Here is a 27,262-nt window from a genome sequence, read left to right as displayed (position 1 = left end):
CTCTTGGGACCATATTTGGATCGTGCAACGCGGTCACGTGCCTAGTGTGGTTCCATTCCTCGGCACGGTGTGTCTGAAACCATTATCAACAAAAAATATCCACTAATTTGGCACCCACCATTAGAAAATTATAGCATTCGAGTATCTTTCCCCTGAACTTGAAAATATTTCAACAGGCGTATCGAAAGTTATTGTGGTTTGACCACTTAAGCTATTTTAAACATGATACAAAATCTTCTAGCTATTTATTCGAACACCTATAAATAAATGAAAACCGAAATAAATACTATAACATGTTATTTCACTAGAGCTTGTATCCTTTGATAGTTACGCGTATTTCAACATCAACTGTAAGACCATCTACTCTACAGTGTCGTGTACTAGACTCGACTTCTAGTTTTCTATTTGCGAAAATGGCAGCTTTGGCAAAGAAAGCTCTCAGTTCATAACTATGGAAGTGCTCGTTGAACACTAAGCTGAGAAGCAGGCTTTATCACTGTGATGATGAAATGCTGAGATGAATAAGAGAAATATTTTGAAGCATGTCTTCAAAATATTTTGAAGTCTCTTCAAATGAGCTCAAAGGTGTCCATTCTCGATTACTTTCCCCAAGTATCTTTCAAATTCATGAGCTCAAAGGTGTCCATTCTCGATTACTTTCCCCAAGTATCTTTCAAATTCAGGGAAATGAAACTCAAATACTATATTTTCCGAATTATGGGTACCATATTGATGGACATTTTTCAGTTAACAACAGTTTCAGACACACTGTGTTGGAAGTACTGTGGGTCGGTGTGGTTGGTATGAGCAGAGCATTGGCGGAAAACCCCTCTGACCGAGAGACGAATAACGATGGAGACAACTGTGGAATGACGATGAAGCTGCTGATTTTTTCCCCTCCCCGTTCACGTCGAAAGCTTTTCTTTTTTCTCGCGTGTTTGCAAGTCTGCCATCGTTTCTGGGTTGCTGAAACGAGGCAAACCGAGCAAATAAAACTGAAGGCTGCTAAAATCGCTGAAATAGAGATAGAGATGGTAAGTCCAAGACTATCGAAGTGGCCTATGAATGTTGATGCGCCATGGCAAAGAAAGGGATCACCATGGCAAACAAAATGGGATCTGGTGACTGATGAATCGTGAGTCGTCCTGAATGACTAGAGACGATGGGAGGGGTAAACGAAAGTAGGACACTAAAGCCTTAGTAATTTGGGCATTATTAGTTTGATTTTGAAGAACTATGAGATTAGTTTGTACGTATTATACCTCTGGAAAATTAAGATGCATTTTGGTCTGCAAATAGTTATAATTATGCATTGCAGAATTCGTTCTCAATTATTGATTTTGAAGCACGATCAAAGCAAGAAAAGTTTCACAACTTACTGTATACTACCAAATTACATCTAATAATTTGACCAAATTACATCTAATACTGTCAACCCTGAATATTCTTACTCTGTGGGATATCTACATACAATTGAAAGCCCTAGCTATAAGGCAAGGTCATTAATACATTCTTATTTCTACCACTAATCATTCCCGTCTGCATTGCAAAAACACGTCATTACTTCTCTCGAACTGTGCAAAACCTTTTTTGCATAAAAACATCGGACTGTTCTCATTACTGTGGTTGGCTTCTCAGTTACATAGGCTGCAACGCGTTTTAGCTTCTCATACATCCTACATGTGGCTGGCTTTGAGTAACTTTACTTGTTAAAAGTTAATCCTCTCCGGCTTCACAAGAAGCCAGGGCAGGCAAAAAACGCATGGTGCGGAATGTGGTACCAGAAATAGCATCGGAGAGTTGAATTTCCTGTACTGTATATGTAATGTGCACTTTCACTGAATCCGTTCCGCCGGTTTCGCATTCCATTCGAGTTGGGAGAAGCAATGCAAAAAGCTTTCTCGAAATGCAAACGGAGTAAGACGAAAAGTATCCCATTTCCAATTTCTACAAACTGGAAAACCCAGAAACCGCCGGAGATAAGACTCGTAAAGAATATGTGTTTTGCATGGCAGTCTGGAGCATTATAATGAACATCGGTTTTCGAATGTTCGTCCGTTGATATTAGTGTGTATAGGGTGAATAGCAGTATTCTTAGGTGCCGTAGAATAGGGTGCAGTTGATCCCTTTTGAGCGATACTACGTAAATGGAATTTGTATGCATTGAGACAACACATCATCATTTTAGTACACACTTATGAATGTTTTGTATACACGGAACATTGAAGCTTGTTTGAAGCCAAGATAATGTCTTAGTGTTAGCTAAATTTTCTATGATGATTGTTTTCTAATGAGATGAGCCATGCTGCAAATATCTTAAATATAGATATCCATCTATCTATCTCTATGATGATCTAACATGTGTCTTCTTGAACTGATGAATCCCTTAGACAATATATTTAAGATTTTGATCCGAATAAGCCAATAAAACCATGTTCAGAGAGTGTAACAATTCGTGAACCATAACCGGTGGTGGAAATAATCGCATCACGAATGTAAACCAATGCAAAACATAACAGACACGCGAACAGGCTTGATCTGAGTAAGTTCGCATCAGTCTGCTCGGGAGAATATACCAAAAGAAATAGCAAAATCTCGCGAACATTTAATCGCGAGTTACCGAACAAGGTGTGATTTATTATATTTTTGACAGACACATCAATTGTGAATTCATCAAATAGTCAGTAAACTACCAGTTTGTAGTCAAACACTTGAAAATCATAAATCTCTGAGGGGAAACAGCTTTTTTTTTTTCAAAAGCGTAATTGACTATTAACAGCTCCAAACACGTTAAAGATAGCTTTAGAATCGTTTACTCGCAAACAAGACAGATGTGAGGAAATCAGCATTCTGATGCTCGCGAGCATTTTGTTTTGTTCCCCACTTTCCATCGCAATTGGAGAGCCCTATGAGTGTTGATATTCACTCTCTCGCTTAGTATGTTATGAAAGTGCATTCAAAAGCAACAACTCTCATAGACGACAACGCTATCTAGCCATTAGGGTGATATATTTTGCTGCGAATTGGTAGTAACTTCCATGTTTTCTGGTAATGCAATTTTTAGCAACCTAATTGTAATCTATTTGTTCATTAAACACCCCTTTAGTTTAGAACCTAACTATAAGAAATATAAGCCTGTATGGATAATACCATTGGGTATCAAACTAGGTTCTGAAAGTTATGCTTGTGAATCTGATGACCTGTGCTCCAATAAGTTATTCGATAATCTTGAAAAGTCTTATAGAGTGTCCCAGAAAGTATGGGCACGACTTTGATAACAAGAATCACAATACTTTTTCAAACAAATATTTTTTTTTGTGGGGCGTGAATGCACCCTATGAAAATTATGATTGATAAAATTACCTTTTATATTGAAATTTTTGATTTAAGAAAATCACTTCTTATTTAGCAAGCACAGACCCTACTTTTGTGATTTGTTGGAGCTTAAATAGTAATTAATGCTTCTATCTAAATCCTTCGATGTTGTTTGGGAGTAACGTAGCTCACCCAACAGAGGTAGTGAGTTCAAGTACATTGCATTCTAAGATGTTCTAAATTTCATTTGGTTTTGCTAGGAAACATTTGTCAGAATGATAAAATTTTTCATGGAATCATAGCTTTTCAGGTATTAAACAAAAAATATAGAAATAAAAAATAATTAATTTGATGTTGACTTATGTCAAACAACTATACTTTGTTTTAACGGATATACAAGGACTTGGTTTTGGCCCTTTTAAAAATTGACCACAGCTGAAATCGTATTTTTGTTTCTATTCGAATATTATATACTTAAGTTTATATTTTCGAATAAAATAAGTGATATTCTGATCATTTATCATATAGGCAATGATAATTATATTTTTCCATATATTTTTTGTACGTACTTTATGACCTAGCACAAATTTCGTACGACAAAGTTGCTCAGATATAACGCGATTTGTGCAAAACTGATAAAAGAAGCTTCGAGATATGTAACACCATAAACAAACAGATCGTGAGAAATTCGCTCAAAGTTCAAAATCTACTGTTCGTAAGTGCAAGTGCAAGAATAAAATGTATGCGAACCAGCCTCGGGCTTAAAGTCTCTCTAATACAGAAAAATAATAATAATAATAAAATATGTGAAAATCAGATTTTTATCTGCACTGGTCTCGAAATGGCAGTACGGCAAAGTAGTGCCCATACTTTTTGGGACAACCTATATTGGTAGAGTTTAATTGAATAAGCACGTGTTGGTATCACTCTTGTTCATAATCCTTCGAAAGATCACTGACTGCGCTTGTGGATCTGAAGAGCTGTACTCAAAGAAGGTCTTGCATAACCTTATAGTCGTTTAAATCAAAACTTGACATAATATATTTTCATATGTTTATATAGGTTCAAATATTGTTCATAAACCTGCGAGAGTTTATTGGGAACGCTTGTAGATATGAAAACCTGTACTCAAACACATTGGCATAGCTAGAGTTTTTTTTTCTGGAGAGGGGCTAGCAATTTCTTGTTCTACAGAGGTAATCCCGGGCGCAATAATCACAATTTTTACAAATTTCATAATTTGCGTAGATTTGTTATGATTTTATTTGCTCGTGATTTTTTTTCTTATCGCTGCACTTCAGTGCACTTCATTACGGAATACTTATATTCATTTGTTTCATCCAGTAAAAAAATCTTTCAAGAATTTGTCCAAAGAACTCACAAGGAATCTCCCTTGAGATTCTTCCACAAACTCTTCAGGTATTCCACCATGTGTTTTTAAGAGATTCCGCAGATAATTGATACAAGGATTTCCTCATGAATTATTTATATACTTTTAAAATATTTTCTCCAAAAACTCCTTTAAAAGTTTTTACTGAGTTCCTCCTGAGATTACCATGGTAAATCATTTCCAGGATTAGTAGTTTTTATTCAAAAAAGTTTAGGCTTTGTGATCTCGGAATCTCAGATCAGAAATTTTTTCGAAGAATCTGTATCAATTTGCTAAAAAAAACTCGTGAAGAAATCCTGCTCAAGTATACTTCTTTCTACATTCTCATTCTACATTCTACATTCTACATTCTTTCTACCTGGAAATTCTTTTCAACATTTTTCCAGGAAGACCCTCTACGTACTTATTACATGTAAATTCCAATTGTTTGTTTAAAATATCAACCAATTGTTCCTAAATATTTTTATTATAATTTTTTGGAATTACTAGTAATTATCCAGGACTCCCTGCGAAAACAATAAATTACTCTTCCAGGTGTTACTTTATAGATTCCTCCTAATGTTCCACACGTTTTTCATATGCAATATTCTTAGCGATATCACAGAGAAGTTCTTCGCAAATCTATCTGCTTATTTTTACAGAAAATTAACTCTTTATATTTCTCTACAAATCAATGATGTTGCTCCCCGCGTTCCGTTAAAACTCTCCAGAAAATAATATTTTAGAATATCTTCAAAGATGCCTGCAAAAGAAAATTTCAAAAATTTCTAACATTCCTAGGTTTTTTGCGGCGGAATACGTTAAAGTGAAGTGTACTCTCAAAAACTCTCACGTGAAAATACTGTAAAATTTCCCAATCAATTTATTTAGAATCTTCTTTAAATAATTATATTATTGTTCCCCCGGTATGTCGTCCTAGGATTCTTCCAAAAAATACCAGAGATTAATCTAAGAATTTTCAAGAGATTTTTTTTTAAGCAGCACAAGCAATTTGTTTGGGGATTTTTCAAAGAATCTTTTTAACAGACATTCTGAAAGGATTATATAATTCATTCTAGAACTTCTAAAAAACATTCTCCAGAAATTGCATCAGGTATTCTCTCAGGTTCTATGATTTTTTCATCAGGAAAAACTCAATAATTTTCAAGGATGTCTTTACAAATTACTAGACAAATCACCACATATCTATATTCAATTCATGTCAGATTTCTAGAGTAATACATACAAAAAAATGGAAGAACTTCTTACTAAATTTGTGAGATAATTTCAGCTTAAATTGAATTTGAGAAAAAATACTAAAACCTAAAGGTCAACAAATTTCTGAAACTTTTTGACGAAATTCCATGCGATATACCTGACAGAAAACTTTAAGTGATTTGTAAGATTGACTATCTTGTGATTTTTGTAATGAAAAAATGATTTGCATTAAAGGGAATGGAATTTTTGCTGAATGTATTTGTATTTAACATTTAAAAAAATGTTTTGCATTACATTGACGAAAATGTTTTGCATGATACTATGGCGATCAGAATAATGTAGAAACAATTTTTTCCTACTTGCAGAAATTCCAAACATTTTTTTTCAAGGGTATTTTTTTCAATCATTGGTGATCTAGTTTGGAAGATATTCCGATGTTCCTTGGGGGTCCGACATTTTCCATATAAAATGCCTTTGGCAGCCATTTTGTTTTTGGTAAATTTATCAAAAAAATAAAATGTGGACTAAACAATGGCAGGTAATAAAGAGCTATCCTGAAAAAAAAATCATACAAATCGGTCGAGTATTCTTAGAGGTACCGTTTTGATTCATATTACGGACACTTAAGGACTCAGGGAAATATAACCCAGCATAGAGCATACAAAATAAATCATTCTGTATGATTCCTTAACGCTATCGAGCGTCGGAAGCCCTTTACTTTCGAACGGTGGGTGAAGAATACGCTTCCGCAATTTCAATAATTTTAAATAAATCAAAATGTGTGGCCTTTTCATGATTCTTATTCTGGACGCTTCCTCACTTTTGCCTCATATTCCGGACACTTTGAATCGAATTCCGGACAGCTCATGATAATCATTAATGGAACAGTCAAATCATCAATCGAAATCGTTAAACCACCAAAGAGACATCTAAGGTAGTTGGGCATTATAAATTTTCAAAGATATTTATGGAAAAAGTTTACTAAAACGAGCCTTGAAATTGAGAACTTTTGAACAGCAAAAATTGAAACATTTCGCGTGAAATGTTTCCCATACAAAGTAGAGTGTCCAGAATTTGAAGCTGTCCGTAATATGAATCAAAACGGTATCTGAAAATTACAATATGATGTTTTTTGAAGTTTTCAAGATCTTTGTTTGGCCGTCAAAATTGCTTCATTTTTTTACAACATACTCTTATCAATATAGTGCTCTGAAGAGTAAATATCAGAGAGCGATAAAAACTATGTAGCCAGAAAAATTAACGTAAGTTATGGCTACACGTCGGTCCCTCAAGGAATTTTGGAAAATCTTCGGATCCAGACGATCAATGATCAATATCGACACAGATTCCTAAACTAGAAGGGTTTTTTGAGACTATGTGCAAATATGATGAGAAAATTTTGAGGAACAATGATTCAGAATCATGATTTGAATATTTTTTGTGGTAAAAAAAAAATGAAACTGCCGGTAGAGGAGTTAAACAACATTGCCAAAATTCATGTAAGATTTTACTGAATTTAAATCTTTAAAGAAATGTTTGTATTACGCATGGAAATTAAGAAATTGGTTCCTGATACGTATAATAATTGTGCAACTCCTAGAATTTACTTTTTATATCAGATACTTTGAAAAGTTTTTTTTAGAGTATGAAACAATTTTTGTATGTAGTTCTTCGAGAAAGTGTCGAAACAACGAAAGATATGTGATTATTTGTCATGTTTTCTCTAGAGGTGGATTATAGGATTATAAAAAGCTCTAATGTTTAAAAAAAATAAAGAGATTCTCTGAGAATCTTTTTTTAGAATTCCCTCCTTGACTTCTTCGATGCCCAGAAGTCTGCCAGAAAGCCTCTAAAATGTCCTCCCTGGAACTGAACAAGAATAGAATTACAGAATATGAATTTTCAATTTCTATTTCTTTTTCTATTTCTAAAGTAACGTTTTAAGGGAGATCTTTACAAATTTCTTTATGAATCTTTTAAAAAATATCATCTCCCTACCCAGTTATTTTTCTCATTATTTCTCCACAGTTTCCACAGAGACATTTGAAGAACACTTTTCATACACAATTCTTGTATAATCCGGAGATATGAAGCAGAGTTTTCAAATAAAAAACATAGGCGATTTTGTGATGTATTTTGGGAATATTTCTTAAGACTTTGTAATAAAATAATTGGAAAAACTTTTTGAAGGAATTAATAACTTACGACGAAATTTCTAATCGAAATTTCAGCGAAGATAAGTATAAGATTTGACACGATCAACGATTTTTCTAATGCGATGTGAGGGAAAACTTTGATCTTTTGAGAGGCTAAGTATTTTCTTAGTTGAATGCGGGAATATATTCCGGAATAAATTTGTGGTAAAAAAAATAGGCATAGCAGAAATGGTTGTCCTCCAGAAGGAATTTATATGGAAAGTATGAACAAATCTTACAATATTATTTGACTAATTTCCAAGTGATTTATGCTAAAGTTCTGAAGCCTCCTCTTCATATTCTTTGAGGAATTTAAAAAAATTATGTTGAAAATTAATCGAACATTTTTTTGGAACTTTCTAGGAATTTAAAACATAACTCCGTACAATCGTAGACTTCAAATCTTGATATAATCTAATTAAATAGGCCCATAGAAGAATCAGCCTTCTTCATAATCCTCCGAAATATCACTGGTAACGGTTGTGCATCTGAAGACCTGCACTAAAAGAAGTTCTTGTATAACCTCGAACGACCGTTAAGCTGAAAACTTGAAATATATTTTTATGTTCATAAACCTTCAAGAGATTATTATTCACGCTTATAGATTTCTAGTCCGGGTTCCCATGGAGTTAGTGGCTGCCTTAGAATATCAAGAAAAAATAGCATATAGCGGACATAGCTCTAAACCTGAGACGAGACTCGCGAAGACGGTCTTCTTTTTCTGTGAATGCTGAGATTTTTTCTTATCCCACTTTGTGTTTATACCAATTATGCGCAAGCCGTTCAAACTCTCACATGAACCTCTCAGCAAAAAATGATTGAGTTTGTATCACATCGAATCATAAATAGCCGTTTGAGTGAAACTGCATGCCAGCAAACGTAGCAAACATTAGAAATAAATAATCTTCTGCTTAGATTTATCAGCAACTTTGGAAAAAACTGCTCCGCTGACTGAGGTTTTTAATAACAATTTACTTTTAACACAATACTTTTCACTTTTTCAGTCATAAAAACGGTGGGCTGCATTTGACGTTTCGTGAGAGGGGAATCTGGGATGCGTATGACGTTGATATTTTTCCTCTTCGCGAGTCTCTCTCAGCTCTAAACCAGTCTTGTTAAACAAGTATTTTTTGTAGTCTATTTGACATAATTCTTCCAAATTTAACTAAAATTGAATTTTGGATGGCGAGAGTTCCATTTACGTAAAATTCTATAGGCTCATTACGTAAATGGAGGTTTTGATGTATATACTTTGGAGAATTCAAGGAACTGTCCATGAATGCTACCCATTTTGTTTTATTTTTATTCATGTCGTAAGTAAAATTAATGTTCTATACACAAGTTGCCTGAGTGTGCTTCGAACATAAATCCTTAAATTAATCTGCCGATGCGTATTCACACATGTTTCACACTAATGACCGACATTTTGCCGCTGAAAATTTCCATCATTCAACCCGTACCGATGCACTGCAACCAAGTCTATTAGTTCCAAGTGGAACGAACCTCCAGCGTTGGGCATGGACTGGCAACGAGGCACTTCTGCTCACCACCATAAGTTTCAGCATTTATTTTACCGACCCATTGACATTGTTGTGTCTCTTCCGAATCACTGGGAAACATGTGCCTCAACACATCCCGAACACAAGCCCTTCCATAGACAGCTGTAACATTTGTACTTTACTCACGAGTGCAATTTTAATTGCATTTAAATTTAATTTTCTCCTACCGCACTCCAAACAGTGAGAGGCAAGGATGCACTGCACACATACCGATACGTATGTGTGCCCGTTGTCGAGTGCTGCGCTCGGTGTACGGAACGTTCTGTGTTTGCATTTTCTGAACTTTACGGAGCAAGCAACCCATCAGACAAAAATACTCTCTCCCGGAAAACCCCATCTGCTCCTCGCCGTATGAGCCTCTGAGTAAGGCACAATAGTTGAAAAATTAAGAAAGTTCGGACAAAATTAGTTGTATCGATTCAATCGAAGAATAATTCTTAATTTTTATCTCATCCTCATAGAATCATGAAGCTCTAATTTTGAAGGCAAAGCAGGAATGTCAAAGAAGTTTAAATGTTACAATGAAATTGTAAATTGTAAAGAAAGATCGTGAAAATAAACATAAGGTATATTTGAAAATTATAACAACATAAAAATCTGAAAACCATTTTTGGTAACATTGGCCTTTTTTTTGTATGCAGCACGACCATTGTGCAAAAAGGACGAAGAATGGCAGAAAAAGCATTTTACAACGCGTGCCGTTTTTGTTGTCACTATCTTTGTGTAACAACATTTCATAAGCAAATGAGAGCACACCGTGAGTAGAAGCAAGGTGCGGTGCGGTGGTAGGAGAGCTCTTGCAAACTGGAGACACTGGAGTGTGCACTTCATTCGATGCACACAGCGCCGAGCTTTGCTTCGGTTCCTGCAAACAGCTCGTGCTATGCTAATGGTGCAGAAATATAATAATAAGAGCATCACCGTGTCGCGATCTATGCACTTTTCTCAAATGTTTTCCTCCACGCCAGCTGTACTTAACCCGCAACGGCAACGGGGTGCTGGGAAAATTTTCTGCACACAGGATGCTGGTGATGAGGGGTTAAGGTGGGGGGGAAACGCACATTCAACCGTTCCGTCACCGCGGTAAGTAATATAGTGGATTTTCGGTTTGATCACTAGTTATTAGGGTGTGGAGGGAACGCACATTTTTACGTAACGTTCAAATGTTAGCTGGTCGAGAATCTATTTGAAAGGGAAATTTTTCCGACCTGACATACAGTATCATCGTGCTTGCTACTAGGGTAGAAGCACTGGTTTTGGACATACGCCAGTTGTAGCAATGGTAGATTAAACGTTTTATGAACAGCAAATGACATTCACATAATAGAAGTACATTCATCTATTGGTCTGAATTGATATAAAATATAACAAAAATAATTCATTTTACTTTTAATTTTAACTCCTATAGGTACACCTAATTTGGCCAGGTTACTCCTAATGTGGCCACTCCCATAAGAAATCAATGTGATTGGCCAATTTAAAAATTAAATGTCTGAAGTTCTGATACTTGTCATTCATAATATGAATAAAAAGCTTGCTTTTGACATGTTTGTAGTATAAACAGAATTTTCCATATAATTTTTGAAGATGTTCTCTCTTAGGCTGACCAGAACCGGTGCTTCTGTTTTAATGCAAAAATAGTGATATTTAAAAATAGTGTTTATAACTATTTCACACTGTTTAAACGACAAATCTACTAAGAATTTGGCAGCATCCCATCAGAACTCAATCAAACTTTGTAGAAGTGGAGCCTTTGCTCAAATTAGAAACATTGCATTTTAGGTTTTCAATCTAAAATGATATTTGGAGAGGAAAAAACTTTTTTTTTATATTTCGATAAGTTAAACCAATTAGAGGTCTATGCCAAATCTATGACAACAAATTTAATGACAAAAGGTCGACAGAACAAAAGGTCGAAAGGGCAAAAGGTCGAAGAACAAAAAAGAAGGGACAAAAGGTCGAATACCATTTTCCAAAGAAGGATAAATTTCCCACCAAGCAAATCATTTTCGACCTTTTGTCCTTTCGACCTTTTGTCTTTCGACCTTTTGTCTTTCGACCTTTTGTCCTTTGAACCTGTTGTCTTTCGACCTGTTGTCTTTCGACCTGTTGTCTTTCGACCTTTTGTCCATAAACCCACTGAACGTTATGTGCTTCCGAAAAAAAAGTTTTCAAGGTAAACTGCACTAGCGCCTATAGTGAAATAGAGAGTTTTATTACTCAAGCCAATTTAAGTATAGTTGCTCATGTGTTTTAGTGCAGTCTTCACATTTACCTGCACTAAGGTATGATTGTTTAGTATTTTTCATCTGTGATTAGATCATAAAAAAACAATTATTTTTTAGGGAGGTGATTATATTGGAAATACAGAAGTTTACTCATTTGATTTAAGGGATTTTTGACTCGGTTCTACAGCTCGATAATTTTTTAAGTCGATGGCCAGTTAAATATTACGATATTTTTGAATTCTCCTTTCTTCTTAAAGACTTTTACATTGGTATACTGTATCGCAAAAACTACGAAAAATGTTACTCATGTATTCTAGGAATATCCTAATAGAAGTATTTACTATGTAATGATGAACAAGTAAAAAATATCAACACAATTTACTTTTGGTGCGATCTCTATCATAATGCGGCTCCTTTCAAGGTGTTGATCAAAGTATTTATGTGCAAACTAGTGGACCCGGAACTTTGTCTTGCCATCAAGTAGGCTGTAAAAAAAGCTCTTGGTGGCGCTAGTGTCGTTATGTTCCCACTAGTCCAAAATGAGACGGGTTGTCAAAATAACTGGGACAGGCAAAAATTGGGCCAACTTCGGAATGCTGTAACTGTGTCAAACATTGACCGATTTAATTTAAGAAGTATTGGATGGGTCATCTAATCTAGTTTTGAGGTGCTTTGACCACCGGATACCGTTTTTAGCAAAGACATCAGTTGATAATTCGAAATTTACCACACATGGAGATAGAAGATGGAATTCTGATAAGATTGGTATTGAGATCGGTCCAGAAACAACCAAGATATGGACATTTTCCCGGAAGCGGTGCCGGTAGTGGATCCGAATTGGGATCATATAATCTTTCCACTCAAAATATGTCAAACTATTCTCCATAGCTCATCATGAATAATCCTATTATAAATTGAAACTGAGTCTTGGACAGATTTAATCAAGTGCCCCTAGGAAACCTTGCATAGGGGACTTATAGGTTTTTACACCAAAAGATATCGAGTGACGGCTCATGTTTTGTCGTAAATACGGCAACTATAGACTCAAAGTGGATATTTGACTACAAGTGGCCATTTTTGACTACTGACCATCGTGTGCTTCGAAGGAACCTGTAATATGGATAATTGTGCCCGAAAACAAAAAAATAAGAAACGACGGCATTCGTAAATTTAACTACACTTATAACCTATGATGAAGGAAAGGCTTGTTGGCGGTTTGCTCTTCTTGTTTTTATAAGATTTACTTTTCTTAAATCCAAGTAAATTTTTGATCATTCAGAATTTTTTTCAGGTCGACTATTCATGAGGAAACCTATTAATAAGAACATTTGATTTTATAATTTCAAAACAATCAATATGAATTTAAATAATATGGATCAATTACCTCGATTTCTGTTGCCTTCAATTAATTTACAGTTCTCAGTGATTATTTAAATTTAAAAAGAGATTTGTTCAATGAAGTGTTTTTTTAATTCAGATCGGGATTTGCTATTGTGACCAGTCAATATTTTGATATCACTCGAACTCTTGGTGTAATGCATGGCGTAACTCAAAAGTAGCCACAATAGTTAAATATACACATTGAGGCAACAGTTACCCTATTCACGACAAGAAATAATAAATAAGCCGTCGCATGATATGCTTTGGCCTAAAAACAGAAATGTCCCCAATGACAGATTCCTTCGGGAACTTCCGGTGGTCCCAAAAGTGACCATTCTTGTAAATATCAATTTTAAGTCTATAGTTAACCTTTACATGACTAGACATGAAGAATGAGTCGTCGCACGATATATTTTGGTGTAAAACCTAAATGTCCCATATGCAAGGTTTCCTCGGGGCAGTTGGCGGCGCCATGAGTGGCCAAATCTGTCCAAGATTAATTTTCAATTTAAAATAGGATTATTCATGATGAGTTATGGAGGAAAAATACTGCACGACATATTTTGAGTGGATAAAATTTGATCACAATTCGGATCCACTACCGGTGCCGATTTTATTTATTTGACGTCAAACATTTTGTAGACCATTCGGTGAAACCATATCTTGGTTGTTTCTGGACCTATCTATAAATTTAGCGCACCAAACGCTTCAGAATTCCATCTCCATGTGCAGAAAAATTTTGAATTATCAACTGACGTCTTTGGTAAAAAAAAAAACGCCATAGTTTTACTGCATTAGACATGCTCCAGGAAATCCGGATTATACTGATAACCCAGTGGTCATTGGTCTTCCACCTTAAAACTAGATTAGTTGACACGTCCAATACTTATTAGATCTTAAATCGGCCGATGGTTGACAAAGTTACAGCATTACGAAGTTGGCCCAATTTTTGCCTGTCTTAGTTATTTTGAGAATCCCCTGTAGTTCTTATTGTAACGTCAATCTCGTAGAATAATATTGTTTGATGAATTTTGATAAATTTGTTCAGAATAAACACTTCTTGCTAAATTCAGTACTATAGCATACATATATGGACTTGCTCAGTCTAATGAATTAAAGAGAATACGGAAAAAGAAAACAAGCCACATTATTGAAAAATGTTATTGTAAAAGTATAAACAAACGTTATTCGAGAAACTTGAATCCTGGGAATTGATTTTCTAGGAAATGTCGGAAAACCGATTTGCGCCCAAAATTATTATTTACGAGTTCAAAAGTAATCTTCTATTGCCACGATTAATGCGTTATATATTTAGGTTGAATTTGGTTAAGTAAATTGAAAAATTAAAAAGTTATAACGGTTTGACTAAAGTGAAGTTTGCAACGAAAAGTTATAAACGATTTATCTGAAAATAGGAAAGCCCTACACAAAACCTGTCTTCAGCAAACTTGTTCATCTTGTCTAAATCTAAATCTTAGTAAAAATAACAGTAAAAAACCACTTTGTTATTACTTTCCAACTCATGATTGAAAAAATCGCTCAAAAATATTTGTTGAAGTACAAGGTCTGAAGAACTGTGCTAAATTCATGCAAATCGGTTCATAAATAACTGAGATCTAAGCTTCCAAAGTTGACTTAGCTTGTGTTTACCTCTGCATCTCCATAAAGGTTACTGGAAAGGATGTTTCTTAGTGGGGAGGATCATTGGGTCACTGGATTCACTCTGATAAGTGATTAAACCAGGGTTAACAATCATTTGTGAAATATGCTAGTATAAAATGCTGAATGCTAGTGAGTATAATATTTTAAGTAAATACGAAAAAAGTGGAAGAAAATTAATGCTGACGCTTGAAGTGACAACATTTTACTGATAATAAATCTTCGAGCTGTTTAGTAGAATACCTATGAGTAGATGAAAAAACCGAATTTAGTACTATACCATTTAATTCCACTAGAGTTTGTATCCTTTGACAGATACGCGTATTTCGACCTCAACTGTAAGGCCGTCATCAGTGCCGTGTACTAGACTCAAATTGAAGAAAACCATCGTATGCACACATTTTATATAAACGTAATTCCCTACCCATTTTTTTTTAACTTAAAGTTTATAAGCTTTTAGGTACATTCTATCCCGGATTTCTTCAAGTCGAGTCTAGTACACGACACTGAAGACGGCCTTACAGTTGAGGTCGAAATACGCGTATCGGTCAAAGGATACAAACTTTAGTGGAATTAAATGGTATAGTACTAAATTCGGTTTTTTCATCTACTTAACATTTTACTTATTTTAAAGAAAATAAAGAAGGGAAGAAAAGGTATGAAACGAGCTTTCCAGTTTTTAATACATGCTTGACTGAGCAGCCACAAACCAGTTTCAACTCCGTCAACATCAAACGCACAAACAGATGTACGCCTGGGACACGGTTATATGAAAAATATAAATTATCGCTCCAGTCCACTTTTTGGATTACATTTTGGTCCCAAAACAACTGTGCAAAATTTTAGCTCGTTCGGTGAAACTATATTTTAGCGCCAGTCGTTCAAAGTCATTGTCGTTCATTGATCTCTTTAAAAATTCTGAACAAGGATCTGTATAGGCATTTTAACGATGAAGAACATTGCGAAGACCGCGAAGCATTGACTAGTCGGAAATTTTGCCCAATTTTGATATTATTGTTATGGCTGTTTGCGTTTGACGTGCAAATCTCGTTCAAATGCGTTCCAAATGCGGTAACACAAACTAATCAAAGGACACCTATCAACCGTGATCCATATCACCGCCAATCTAGCAAAGAAAAGCTATCTTTGACGCGCGAAAACGGAAAATCAAAAAAGGTGCAGATGTTTGCAATACTGTGTATATTTGCATAAGGATCGTACACAAATTAAGTCACACTCGGGGGAGAGAGGTTCAGGCATAGCGTGACAAGCCTTACAACATTTTTAGAGAACTCATACAAAAAGCGTGACAAGGGGTGGGGGGACGGTCTATTGTGACGAAAAAGTTGAAATTTGACGTGACGTAAATTGTGTACCATCGCATATTTTCATATACTTTCCCTTCATACCTATGAATGCTGCTATTATAATATAAGAAAAATTACCGGGATCTACTTAAAGCTCCCACAAAAATGGCCAAAGATCCCACCCTGAATCGCCAGTGCTTCATTCACTCTGTGATCATGCGAAACGAGATTAATAATTGCACCACGGCACGTACCTGACAAGCTTTCCATCATTCGTGACTGTGTTTCTACGATTTTGCTTACGTTCCATTTGGACAGAGGCTGTCTGTAAGAATTCTGTTCGCTTGCATATTCCGCTTGTAACCGATGTTACGAAAGAACGGAAAAGCGCTCTCTTTCTAATATATGTAGGTTGCAGTCCCCTTGGGCATCCAATCTTCTGCGAGACCGGCGAAATAGACTTCTCCCAGACCCATATTCACACAGGGAGAATTGCGAAAAAGCGACAAAAGAATCACGGCAAGAAGAAGGCAAAAAGCTTCCTCTATAACACCAGTTGCATAATTTATTGCTGTAACATTATTATTATAAATGGGGAAAAGCTTATTGAGGGCTTATTGTCTCTTTGGGGTGCTTCTTAAGATGGGCACAATGAAAGGCTACGATCGAATTAAAAAAAATAGATTTTTTATTCTCGTTAGCCATGTGATTTTTGAATGTGTAATGAATTGTTTATACACTGGAAACTTAGTTTCACTAAAATTCAGGAATTCTATTATTTGTTCCAAATTGTAGACTATCTCGCTAGGTGGATCATTCAGAGCTTTTCTTTCGTGATTCGGTGCGTCACTGAGTACAAAATTGGATTGCGACCGCGATACCACCATTGGGCTGTTTATGTACCGGGCTTTCAAAGGCGAACCCGGCTTCCCGGCGTTGGCGTCGGAACAGAGGGGGGGGGGAGCAGGCTTTGTATAAAGAATTTCAGGACTGATGCAAGGGAGATTAATTAATAGAAATTATCAAACTTATGTAGAAGACATTCTTAGCGGATCTCATGAAGAGATTTTTTAAGTGATCTTACGAAAGACTTTCTACTCGCATAATTGAATGTTTTATATGTCTAACCTCGAACTCATAAAACACACAAAAATCAGGTCAAAACAATATATGCAAGGTAACAACGAAAAATAAGATATGATTAAATAACAAATAAAAACTACGAGATTCGAGAGAATAATGGTTATTATGACGGATATTTGGTCCCCGAAACCAGAACACACTGGTCCCCCAAGGCCCCCTCCCTAAAAATAATTGCTACGCTTATGCTTCCCTGCTGCTTTCACTCGATAGTCCTAGCAACGTATAGAACTAGATTTCAGAAAAAAAAACCATGAGCTCCGTGTGGACAACGAAAAAATGAAAGGAACCTCGGTGAGCCGCATTCCAACATCCTCCCGCTGAAACATACATCTTTCATCGAAAGCGCCAGGGCTTATGAATCATCTGTGTGTATGCTCTGTTGCCTCTCTGTTCATTCAGAGCTTTTGGGCTAGGACTGGCACAGAATACAACCACCTTATTTCATGTGTGTCCCATCCATGGGAATTGGCACATACCGTCCATGTGTTATTTTTTGAGAAAGGAAAAGAAAGCCACCGCCTGACTACAACACATTAGGAATTAATACTTCTACAATAGGCTGCTTCTGAGTAGGATTACGGCCACTTAGTAACATGTCTTAAATAGCGCTGCGTCCCTAAATGGTTTTTTGGTTAGCTTTTTTCCCACGGTAATTTTTGAAGCAGAATACCATGCAACACATGGCAAACGAACTTCATACCACTGTTTTAAAAATAAATACCATTTTCATAAGGTGGAAATAAGAGGTAAAATATAAAATTCAATATCATAAATGTATTCAATAGTGCTTGGCATAAAAGCTTGTTCGTACAGGCAATCAAGCTATGATGTTCAAGATGAAAACATTATGAATTTTGAGCCATCGCACGATATGAGAGAATAGGATTACAAAAGTGTGGAAAATCTACGTGAACCATCACTTTCAGAACTAATATACCACATTTGATCGGTATCGGTATCGACCAAAATCGGTCTATAACTAGCCAAGTTATGATTTTTTAAAACTCATTTTTAAGGAAAAGTCAGACGTTGGGGGTTTGAGAGTTATTACATAGATGACCCGAAATTGTAAACTTTTTTTCTATATGTTGTTCAGTAGACTGGCCCAGCTCAGTATGGAAGAAAAATAAATTTGTATAATTCAACGGGGCACCTCCAGAGTTGTTCCTTATGGTTAGAGGAAGACTTCCTGAAAATTTCAGCTCATTTGGACATTTAATGAGCTGGCGCATTTGAATTGAAATTAATATGGGATTTCCAGCTCAAACATATTGGAAACAGTATATTGTCTACTGTTTGGTTCAAGCAAATTGTTGATCGCATTCAATTGAACCCAGAATGTCAAAAAGATTACTTGATACCACAGCGAACAATATTGTAGAAGGTTGTATCATGATTAAAATTGATGAAGTTGGTGTTTTACCTATCTGAAGTGCTCTGTATATTTTCAATATAGCAGGATGATTATCACTAGATGCAAAATAGCCACTTATGACGCTGCGCGAGCTGCTGCGTAAGGCGCATGCATATACGTTATTGTACGAAAGTTTTGATTTAAGCCGAACTTTCAACAACTGAAATGTTTGAAATGTTAATGAAAATGAGCTTAAATCCATATACAACATTCTGCAATTATGTTCTTAGGGTATCAATTAGTCTATTTGTTATTCTGGGCCCAATCAAATACGATCAACTATTATACAGAAAAAAAAAATCAGACAAAGGATCAATTTTCAATATATTTGAAACAAAAATCCCTTAAAACTTCGAATTCAATGCGCCAGCTGGTGGCGCAACCAATTGTGTTGAAATTTTGAGAGAGTTATTTTCTTACAACTTTTTTGTTTAGGGGCCAGTTAGACCTGTTCACTTTTTGAAAAAAGTTCTCCGATTCTCCGAGCCACATCAAATTCTGAACTTATTTATCAAAACAAGTTATCTGTCCAAAAATGAGCCAATTCGATAAAGATTTAGAGGTGTATCAAATCGATTTTGTGGTTTTTTGGACCGTTCTACCGGAATGCCATAATGAAACCCCATCTTATTCTTTCTGGCGTTACGTCCCCACTGGGACAGAGCCTGCTTCTCAGCGTAGTGTTCTTATGAGCACTTCCACAGTTATTCACTGAGAGCTTACTATGCCAATGACCATTTTTGCATGTGTATATCGTGTGGGAGGTACGAAGAATACTCTATGCCTTGGGAAGTCGAGAAAATTTCCAACCCTAAAAGATCCTCAACCGGTGGGATTCGAACCCACGACCCTCAGCTTGGTCATGCTGAATAGCTGCGCGTTCACCGCTACGGCTATCTGGGCCCCAGAATGAAACCCCATAATTACTTTGAAAATAATTCGAAAAAAAAAACACTAGTCTTATGCTAACACATTGGCCTAACACTTTGCCGAAGACACTAGGATGTGTTGACCGCTTCTTCATTGTGATTTTACCGTAATTAGTCCAAAAATCTCGAAAAAAGCAATATATTTTTACAGCTTTCCATAAAAATTCCGATAACAATCTAATTTTGTTGTGTATCCAATTCAACTATCTATTTTTTATAATTATCACGAACATATCGTTCATACATCATTTTTATGTAGGAATCGATTTTCAATGTGAAATAATTGAAAATGTATCACCCTATACCACAAATTCTCATAGGGTTGCCAACACGAATGCAGTCTACGAAAACCGCAGTTACCCATGATTTAGACGTCATATGTTTCAACTCTTCAGACAGTCCATCATCATTGGTTCAAAATAGAGTGGATGGTAAGGTTTGGGTCTGAGGATCAAAAGATCCACGGTTCTGATACAAGATCTAAACCTTTTTTTCTTTTTCTTCATACCAATCAAGCTAAAGAGTTTTTTTTATTTCACTCACATGGAATGAAATCTTTTGTTTCTTAATAGCACATTGTTCTAAAAAATTGACGCTTCAGCAAGAATTACATTGTAAACTGTAAAGACAACTCAAGTTCAATCAGCGTAGCAACAGCCTTGAGAACTAGAGCCCACCCAAAGACGCCCAGCAACGAGGAAGCATTTATTGAGTACTAAGTACGTTATGAGTAAACCAGCATCACATTGAAAACCTAAATGAATCTAATAATTATAATCTATAAACCATCGCGCTTATGACCAATCACTGAATTTCACGGACTTATTCACTAATTTCATAACGCTGAACGGGGTGGGTGAGTGACTTCATGATACAAAACTTGTAGTACATTCATACAAAAAGCGATACAAGGGGGTGGGTGCCCAATATATGAATGAGCCCTACCCACACATTGTTCAAACCGTTTAAAAAACCTTTATATATTACTCAAAATACCAAAATGCCACTTGTAATGTTCCTTCCCTAATAAGTTATGATATGCTACGATTCTGCTGATTATGTAAAAAATATAACTGTACTTGTCTTGAACCGTGAATCTTCTGATTATTATGCCCAAACCTTACCATCTACTCTACTTTGATTCGTAGAGTTCAAACATATGACGTCTAAATCATGGGTAACTGTGTTTTCATAGACTGCATTCGTGTTGGCACCCTATACGATTTTATGGTATAGAGTGATACGCTTTCAATTATTTCACATTGAAAGTCGATTCCTACATAAAAATTATGTATGAACGATATGTTCGTTACACTTAGTTGAAAAAGATATTTGAATCGGATACAAAATATTATAGGATTGTTATCGACATTTATATGGCAAACTGGAAAAATATTTTGCTTTTTTCGAGAGTATATAGCTATTGATACCTAGCTCTTCACGGATATTGTCGTAATCTGTTACAACTGTTCTGTATCTCAGAAGCATTGAAAAAAATGTGAAAATAAGAAATTTCCTCACGATTTCTGTGAATGAAACTGACATTACTCGTTCCCTTGACAATTTTTCCATGGAATATGAAGGTTAAAGAATCGAAATTAGCAGCATACATTAAGTGCCGATTTTGTCCATGTTTGCCCATTGTGAAATGTCTTTTTCTCGCATTCCTCAGTGAACTGATTGTTGTTATGGTTAAAAGCACTTGATCAACTCTGACTGCATACGTTTATTGATTTTTATCGATCACCGTATGTTCGTACTAAAACACTCCAATAAATGTGTACAGATGATTCTTCGAACTGTGAACTTCCTTCTGATAAGATTTTCAAGACTCAACCAACAATATTGCTAAAGTTTTTGCGAAAAAAAATTAAGATGGCTTAAAACGCAGCTAGTTTCATGTTGCCTATTATAGAACAACGGATTAATCGATCGACTTTTTCAACATGCTTGCTCCATACAAAAATCTTAGCTTCTATAATATGGCAAAATACAATACTTCTCTAAACCATTGAACAATTGCTTTTGAGCAGCGTTGCGAAAATTTCAAATTCTCATTTCTCATGCATGAGATTTTTCACGCTTGAGTTGTAACTCACGCAACTCAACAGCCAAAAAATCATGCATGAAATGAGTATTCCGTATTGAGTATTTCAACAGTTTTTGAACGTAAAGCACATATCATATTGTTTTTCTACTAGAAATATGTCAAACTTCTCTAATGTTAACAACATTAGATTTTGACAGATTTTCTCTGGGTTTTATGAATGAATCATTTTTGACGGTTTGAGCATAAGTGAATAATTTTGCATCAAAATCTCATGCGTGAGTTTTGCGAAGTAGATCTCAAATGAGTTTACTCTCTCGGGAGAACTCAATGATTGATATTTGAGTGTGACTATACCGGTACTGCTTTTGAGCATCGAATGTTTTATGACATTTCTTGATAAGCATTATTTTTAACATGGAGTTTGATTTCTGTGGAAAATTAAGCAAATAAATTGCCATACAAGCTGATGAGCTTGCATGCAAGTTGGCTGAAATAATATTTTTTTGCATTTTCGGCTGCCAATATCTCAAAAGCTGGACGTGCTATGATATTTTTAAGAGCAGCAATCGACTCAGCAGTCCTGAACTAAGCAAATAGCGGTATTTTAGTGTTTAAGACAAAAACGTGTTCTGCAGTGTAATGGGACTGCTGACAATAATTGCACTGACATGAGAACTCAGAAGCATTGTTAAAGCGTTTTTGATGACTTGAATTGACAGAGGATTAGATAGCACATAAATGTTAACAGGTAAACCTGTAATTTGTTTGTGTATGTTCGTTATAATCTTAAAATAATCATGCCATCTACTTGGGCTTACGAGAATACGGAAATTACTCTATCATTCGCAGTTTACAGCATTCATCAAATCTGTTCAGAAAGAAATGAATATAGCTTACGGCATCTAATGACAGAATATTCTATTTTCCAAATTTTGTAGCCCCCTATGACTTAACGCCGATCATTTGATAATATGATTTTGCATTATATGTGCTGTAGCAGGTTGAAATTCATAGAAAATAAGGAACTTTCCCTATCCAAACATAGAGTCCTGATTGCAACGTTCCCCCAGGTTTTCCACGGAAAAACGCATATGAGCTCCGTTCCCACACAGATTAATCAATACTACTTATAAATTATCCCAGCGAACCCATAAAACCGAGCTCGTAATTAATTTCGCATTTTTTCCACCGTTTCCTTTTGCAGCCCTGCATACGAGAACCACATCGCCCCCTGGATAATTGGGAAGTTCTCGAGTGCCGCAACGTGTCGTCCACAAACAACTTGCCACCGGTTCCCGAATCGGATGACGATATCGACTGCCGAGATCCTTCAACCGGTGTGCTTCTGGGCGTCGAAAAACTCGACCACAAAGGATTTCCATTTCTCCCTTCCGAAGGACTCCATCATCATCGTGTGTGCGAGCGAGTGAAAATTAATGAACGTAATTCAATTCTTCGTCAGTTGGTGTAAAACCGAAGCGCACTCGGAAGAATTATCCTGCCTTCGCCATAAATTATAGCAATTGATCGAAGAGATACGCGATACGCGAATCCTCCCGGTAGAATTGTGGCGTAGTTTGGAAAACAATAATTTAATAATTTTTTTGGTCCCGGTTTTCCAACGCGGATTTGTACGGTGCTAAAAAATACAGTGTTTCACCGGAAAAAAAAACACCACATCCGGTTCGGTGGTACAGTGCGGTTAAATATACGACCGTGGTACAAAAAAAAAAGAATAGGAATCGATTCAAAGGGCCACAGTGCAGCAGTTCCGTCGCTGATGAAACACCAGAAGTGACCAGCAGAACCGGTCAGAGCAGAGTAAAGGATGAATTGCGTAACAAGGATCAAGCGCACGGTCGAGTTTACAAATGTAGTGTTGGGCAAATAATAAACATTCGTATGTAGTAACGGGAGCTACAAATATCCAAAGCCAAATCCGTCGGGTTTTTTTTTTGTGTGTCGGAGGAACGTCCACGGATGCGCCCAGACTGCAACTGCCATCAGTTAGTAGTGAATGGAAACATATCAAATTGTTCGTGAAAACGAGAATAATAGTGTGATGTAAGTTGGGCGGTGTGTGAGTAGGTATTATTTGAATACACGTCCGGGGGTAAAGTGAGTGTGTTCATGTGGTCTCAACAGAACTATATACTGTTTCGAGGGAAAAATACAAAACCAACTGCTCGTAAAGAATGGCTGCTATTGTTTCGTTGTACAGTGGAGCAGACAGGGCAGAAATATGTGATCAAATGTAATCATTCATTGCCTCCGTGTACGCAGTAGATCAATAATCTTCTTCTTTTGTTTGAAAGAGCCATTGCGACCATTATTTTGATCTAATGTGGCATTACCCTCAGTGTATAGTGCATGTCGCATTACTACGTTTCCATTGATAGGCAATGGAAAATCGATCTTTGTACATTTCTTGCAGGATCCCGCAAAGATTGATAGAAAAAATGAATGTGATGAAAAGGTTCCATTGCTTACACCTTTCATAGAGACTTACATCTCAGCAAAGGTGCGCCCCTGGTTAAACATAATCGATTTGATAGGTAGTTCTCTTTTGACAACAGCGAAAAAAACAACTGAGTGCAAAAAAAAATCTACCCAGCGTTAGCTTTTGAAGTCTTTGTAGTGGGTTAAAACAACTTAATGTTAGGTAAACTCGAAAGAATCTAAATTTGGCTTATTCTATTGAGCTTCGACGATGGGTCGGTGCGTCTCTCAACAACAACAATTATTAACAATAATTATTAAAAAAAATTGAAAGGTATTTCAACTGTTAATCTAATGTTTAAATAAATTTCGCCTTCTACTAAACATAGGCTATTCGTTGGAGCTATATTTTGTAGATAATTTTTGTTTCCAACTAATAAAAGGATGACAATCAAAAACATTGATCTGCTCAAGTAATCAGCCTAATGTTCTCTCGATTACAACATTTACTCTGATGATTCTCAACGCAGTTGTCCTCTCGTTTTGTTATGTTGCAATCATTTTTTTTGGCGTCCAATCATCTATTATTTTAATCATAAATTTTGCCTTCTTTCAAAAATAGACTGTTCTTTAAGCCAATACTGTTATAAACATATATTTAGTAAAGCAAAATGTTATTTAATTTTTAATTTTGTTGTTTTATCAATGCAAGCAAGCAGTGATGTTATAATAACCATCACTTTGAATCGAATCCTACTAACATTTCATCATATTTTTTACAAACGCCGGAACTTATTTCGATATATGCTGGGAATAAAATATCATTTCTGTCACAAAATTTCCAAGTCAAATAGACGGTTCTTTTGATTTACGCTTCCAAAAATAAAATTAGTATTGATAGTTTAATTTTCTTTAAAAAAATGTGTTGTTGCTGTGAGAAGAATTTTCAAAAATAGATGAAACTTTCAATACTTTGTATGTAAATTTTTCGTTCAAGTTATTTTCACCAAGTGTTATATGTCAACTAGAACAGAGTTGGCTTCGCAGCAAAATGTTCTATGAGCGCTTCCTTAGTTATTAACGGAGAACTTTCTCTGCCATTTGATCATTTACAATTATGTACGGTCAACTTTTCCGTACTCGATATTCTGTAACTCTAAATTCAAAAGACACGGACACCGTCTTCAACCATTTAGCAGCACCGACTGTAACTTATTACCAGACAACAGACAAGCATGCTCCAGTGGCACAGCCAGGGGACTGACACGGCTGTCATCCTGCATACATTTCGGTTCTTCATCATATCGAGTTTTGGTACCCACTTGCTGGTCGGGTTGCCCTAACATTGCTCCTGATTTTCGAGTATACAGTACGGCCCCGAGGCCCACGATATTTCCCCTTACTCAATGGAATGCGCTTACTCGACGGAAGTCCCTTCAATCCTACAAAACGATCAAAGTATGCTAGATTGAAGGGTATCAGAAGGAGGTGTCTCTGAAGTTGACCTTCTGATACTTTTCAATCTAGTATACTTTGATCTCTCTGTAAGTCGATACATCTCTATCTCGATGCTATCTGTTTCAATAATCCATGCAAGTTTATCTCACTGACTCGATATTTTCCTGAAAGGCTGGTTTTCTACTGACAAGAAAAGGAATCGCCTATCTCGATGCGTGGAAAATTTCTTCCCAGAAATGGTCCAGAAACTCACATTTTTCTGATCGCAGTACGCAGTTGAGAAGAAATGACATTTCAAAGGAGACTCTCTGTAGGAAATGTCTTGACCCATTCAGTCAATGAAATTCTTTACTTTTCTTGAGTGGAACAGCATACTTAGCTGAAAAGTTTAAAATATATTTCAAATGCTAACACATGCCATAAATTTGAATGTTTTTATTACAGTCAACTCTCCCTTACTCGATATTGAAAGGACGAGCGAGTTAGGAAGGTATCGAGATACAGAACAGATATTTTTCAAATTTTAAACTTTTCTTTATTTTGACAAAATACATTCAAAAAAGTTATTTTAACATAAAAAAATACAATTTTATCACATTTACCTATGTAACACTTTTTGACCGGTCTGCAAAAATTGAAAATTCTGTCACTCAGAAATAAGCAGTACACCTTAATTTTACTGTCAATTTAATCATAATATTCAAATTAATAAAATTTATTAACATTTAGAGGATTTTTGGATCTTTTTATGAAAATATCGAGTTAGAGAAGTAAACTCACATGGAAAACTGAAACAAATAGCATCGAGTTAGGGAACATCGAGTTAGGTCATTTCACCAATCCGTTTATTAGTTAAAATGTGACATTTCGATAGTTATTTTCTCCTCAAATGGTTAAATTGTACATTGCGCTCGACCCATTTGAGCTTTAACAGTCGTGTAGTTATTTCAGATCAAAGTTGACAAATGGTAAGTTATTCTCATATTCAAGGGAGCAGAAAATAACTTTCGAACTGTCAAGTTTAACCATTCTCCAGAGAAGGTTATTATTAACCGGAGGGGAAATAACTATCGAGCCGTCAATTTTTTTTACTAAAAGTTAAACGAACTGGTGAAACGGTTCACACCCTTACAAAGGTATCGACTTACAGAGGTATCAAAGCATGCTAAAATGGAGGGACCATAGATTGATAAAATTTACCTCCTCTCAAATAAAATGGAGCAAAATGTAATGTAATAACAATTTCTGACGTGCACTGTTGATGATTTTATAATGAATATAACTCTACTCAAAATTTCATTTGGTATTGAACATTGGCTGTTCCTTAGATTTTTTTTTTCATTTTGGTTGCATTAAAACATAGCGATGAACACACATTCTATGATGATAAAAAAACTTCGAGCTGTTTAATAGAATACCTACAAGTAGATGAAAAACCGAATTTAGTACTATACCATTTAATTCCACTAGAGTTTGTATCCTTTGACAGATACGCGTATCTGTCGTCGAGTCTAGAAAACGACACTGAAGACGGCCTTACAGTTGAGGTCGAAATACGCGTATCTGTCAAAGGATACAAACTCTAGTGGAATTAAATGG

The 27,262-nt window shown here is 35.8% G+C and overlaps 1 protein-coding gene across 9 annotated transcripts in view; it reads left to right on the top strand.

The window, feature by feature from the left end:
- Nucleotides 1-27,262, top strand: part of LOC5568949 — a 279,330-nt gene that overhangs the window by 42,897 nt on the left and 209,171 nt on the right. For 4 of the 9 annotated variants that reach the window (XM_021854088.1, XM_021854087.1, XM_021854086.1 and 1 more), the window contains exon 2: nt 22,971-23,830. The gene's annotated coding sequence lies outside the window, so the exon portion shown is untranslated. Of the gene's footprint in view, nt 1-22,970; nt 23,885-27,262 lie in introns of all 9 variants that reach the window. The other 5 variants (XM_021854091.1, XM_021854093.1, XM_021854090.1 and 2 more) reach the window with 3 other exon arrangements.

Source organism: Aedes aegypti, chromosome 3, assembly GCF_002204515.2.
Source record: "Aedes aegypti strain LVP_AGWG chromosome 3, AaegL5.0 Primary Assembly, whole genome shotgun sequence".
NCBI classification, from domain to species: domain Eukaryota; kingdom Metazoa; phylum Arthropoda; class Insecta; order Diptera; family Culicidae; genus Aedes; species Aedes aegypti.
The sequence above is the reverse complement of the archived record's forward strand: the minus strand, read 5'-3'. Positions and strand labels throughout refer to the sequence as shown.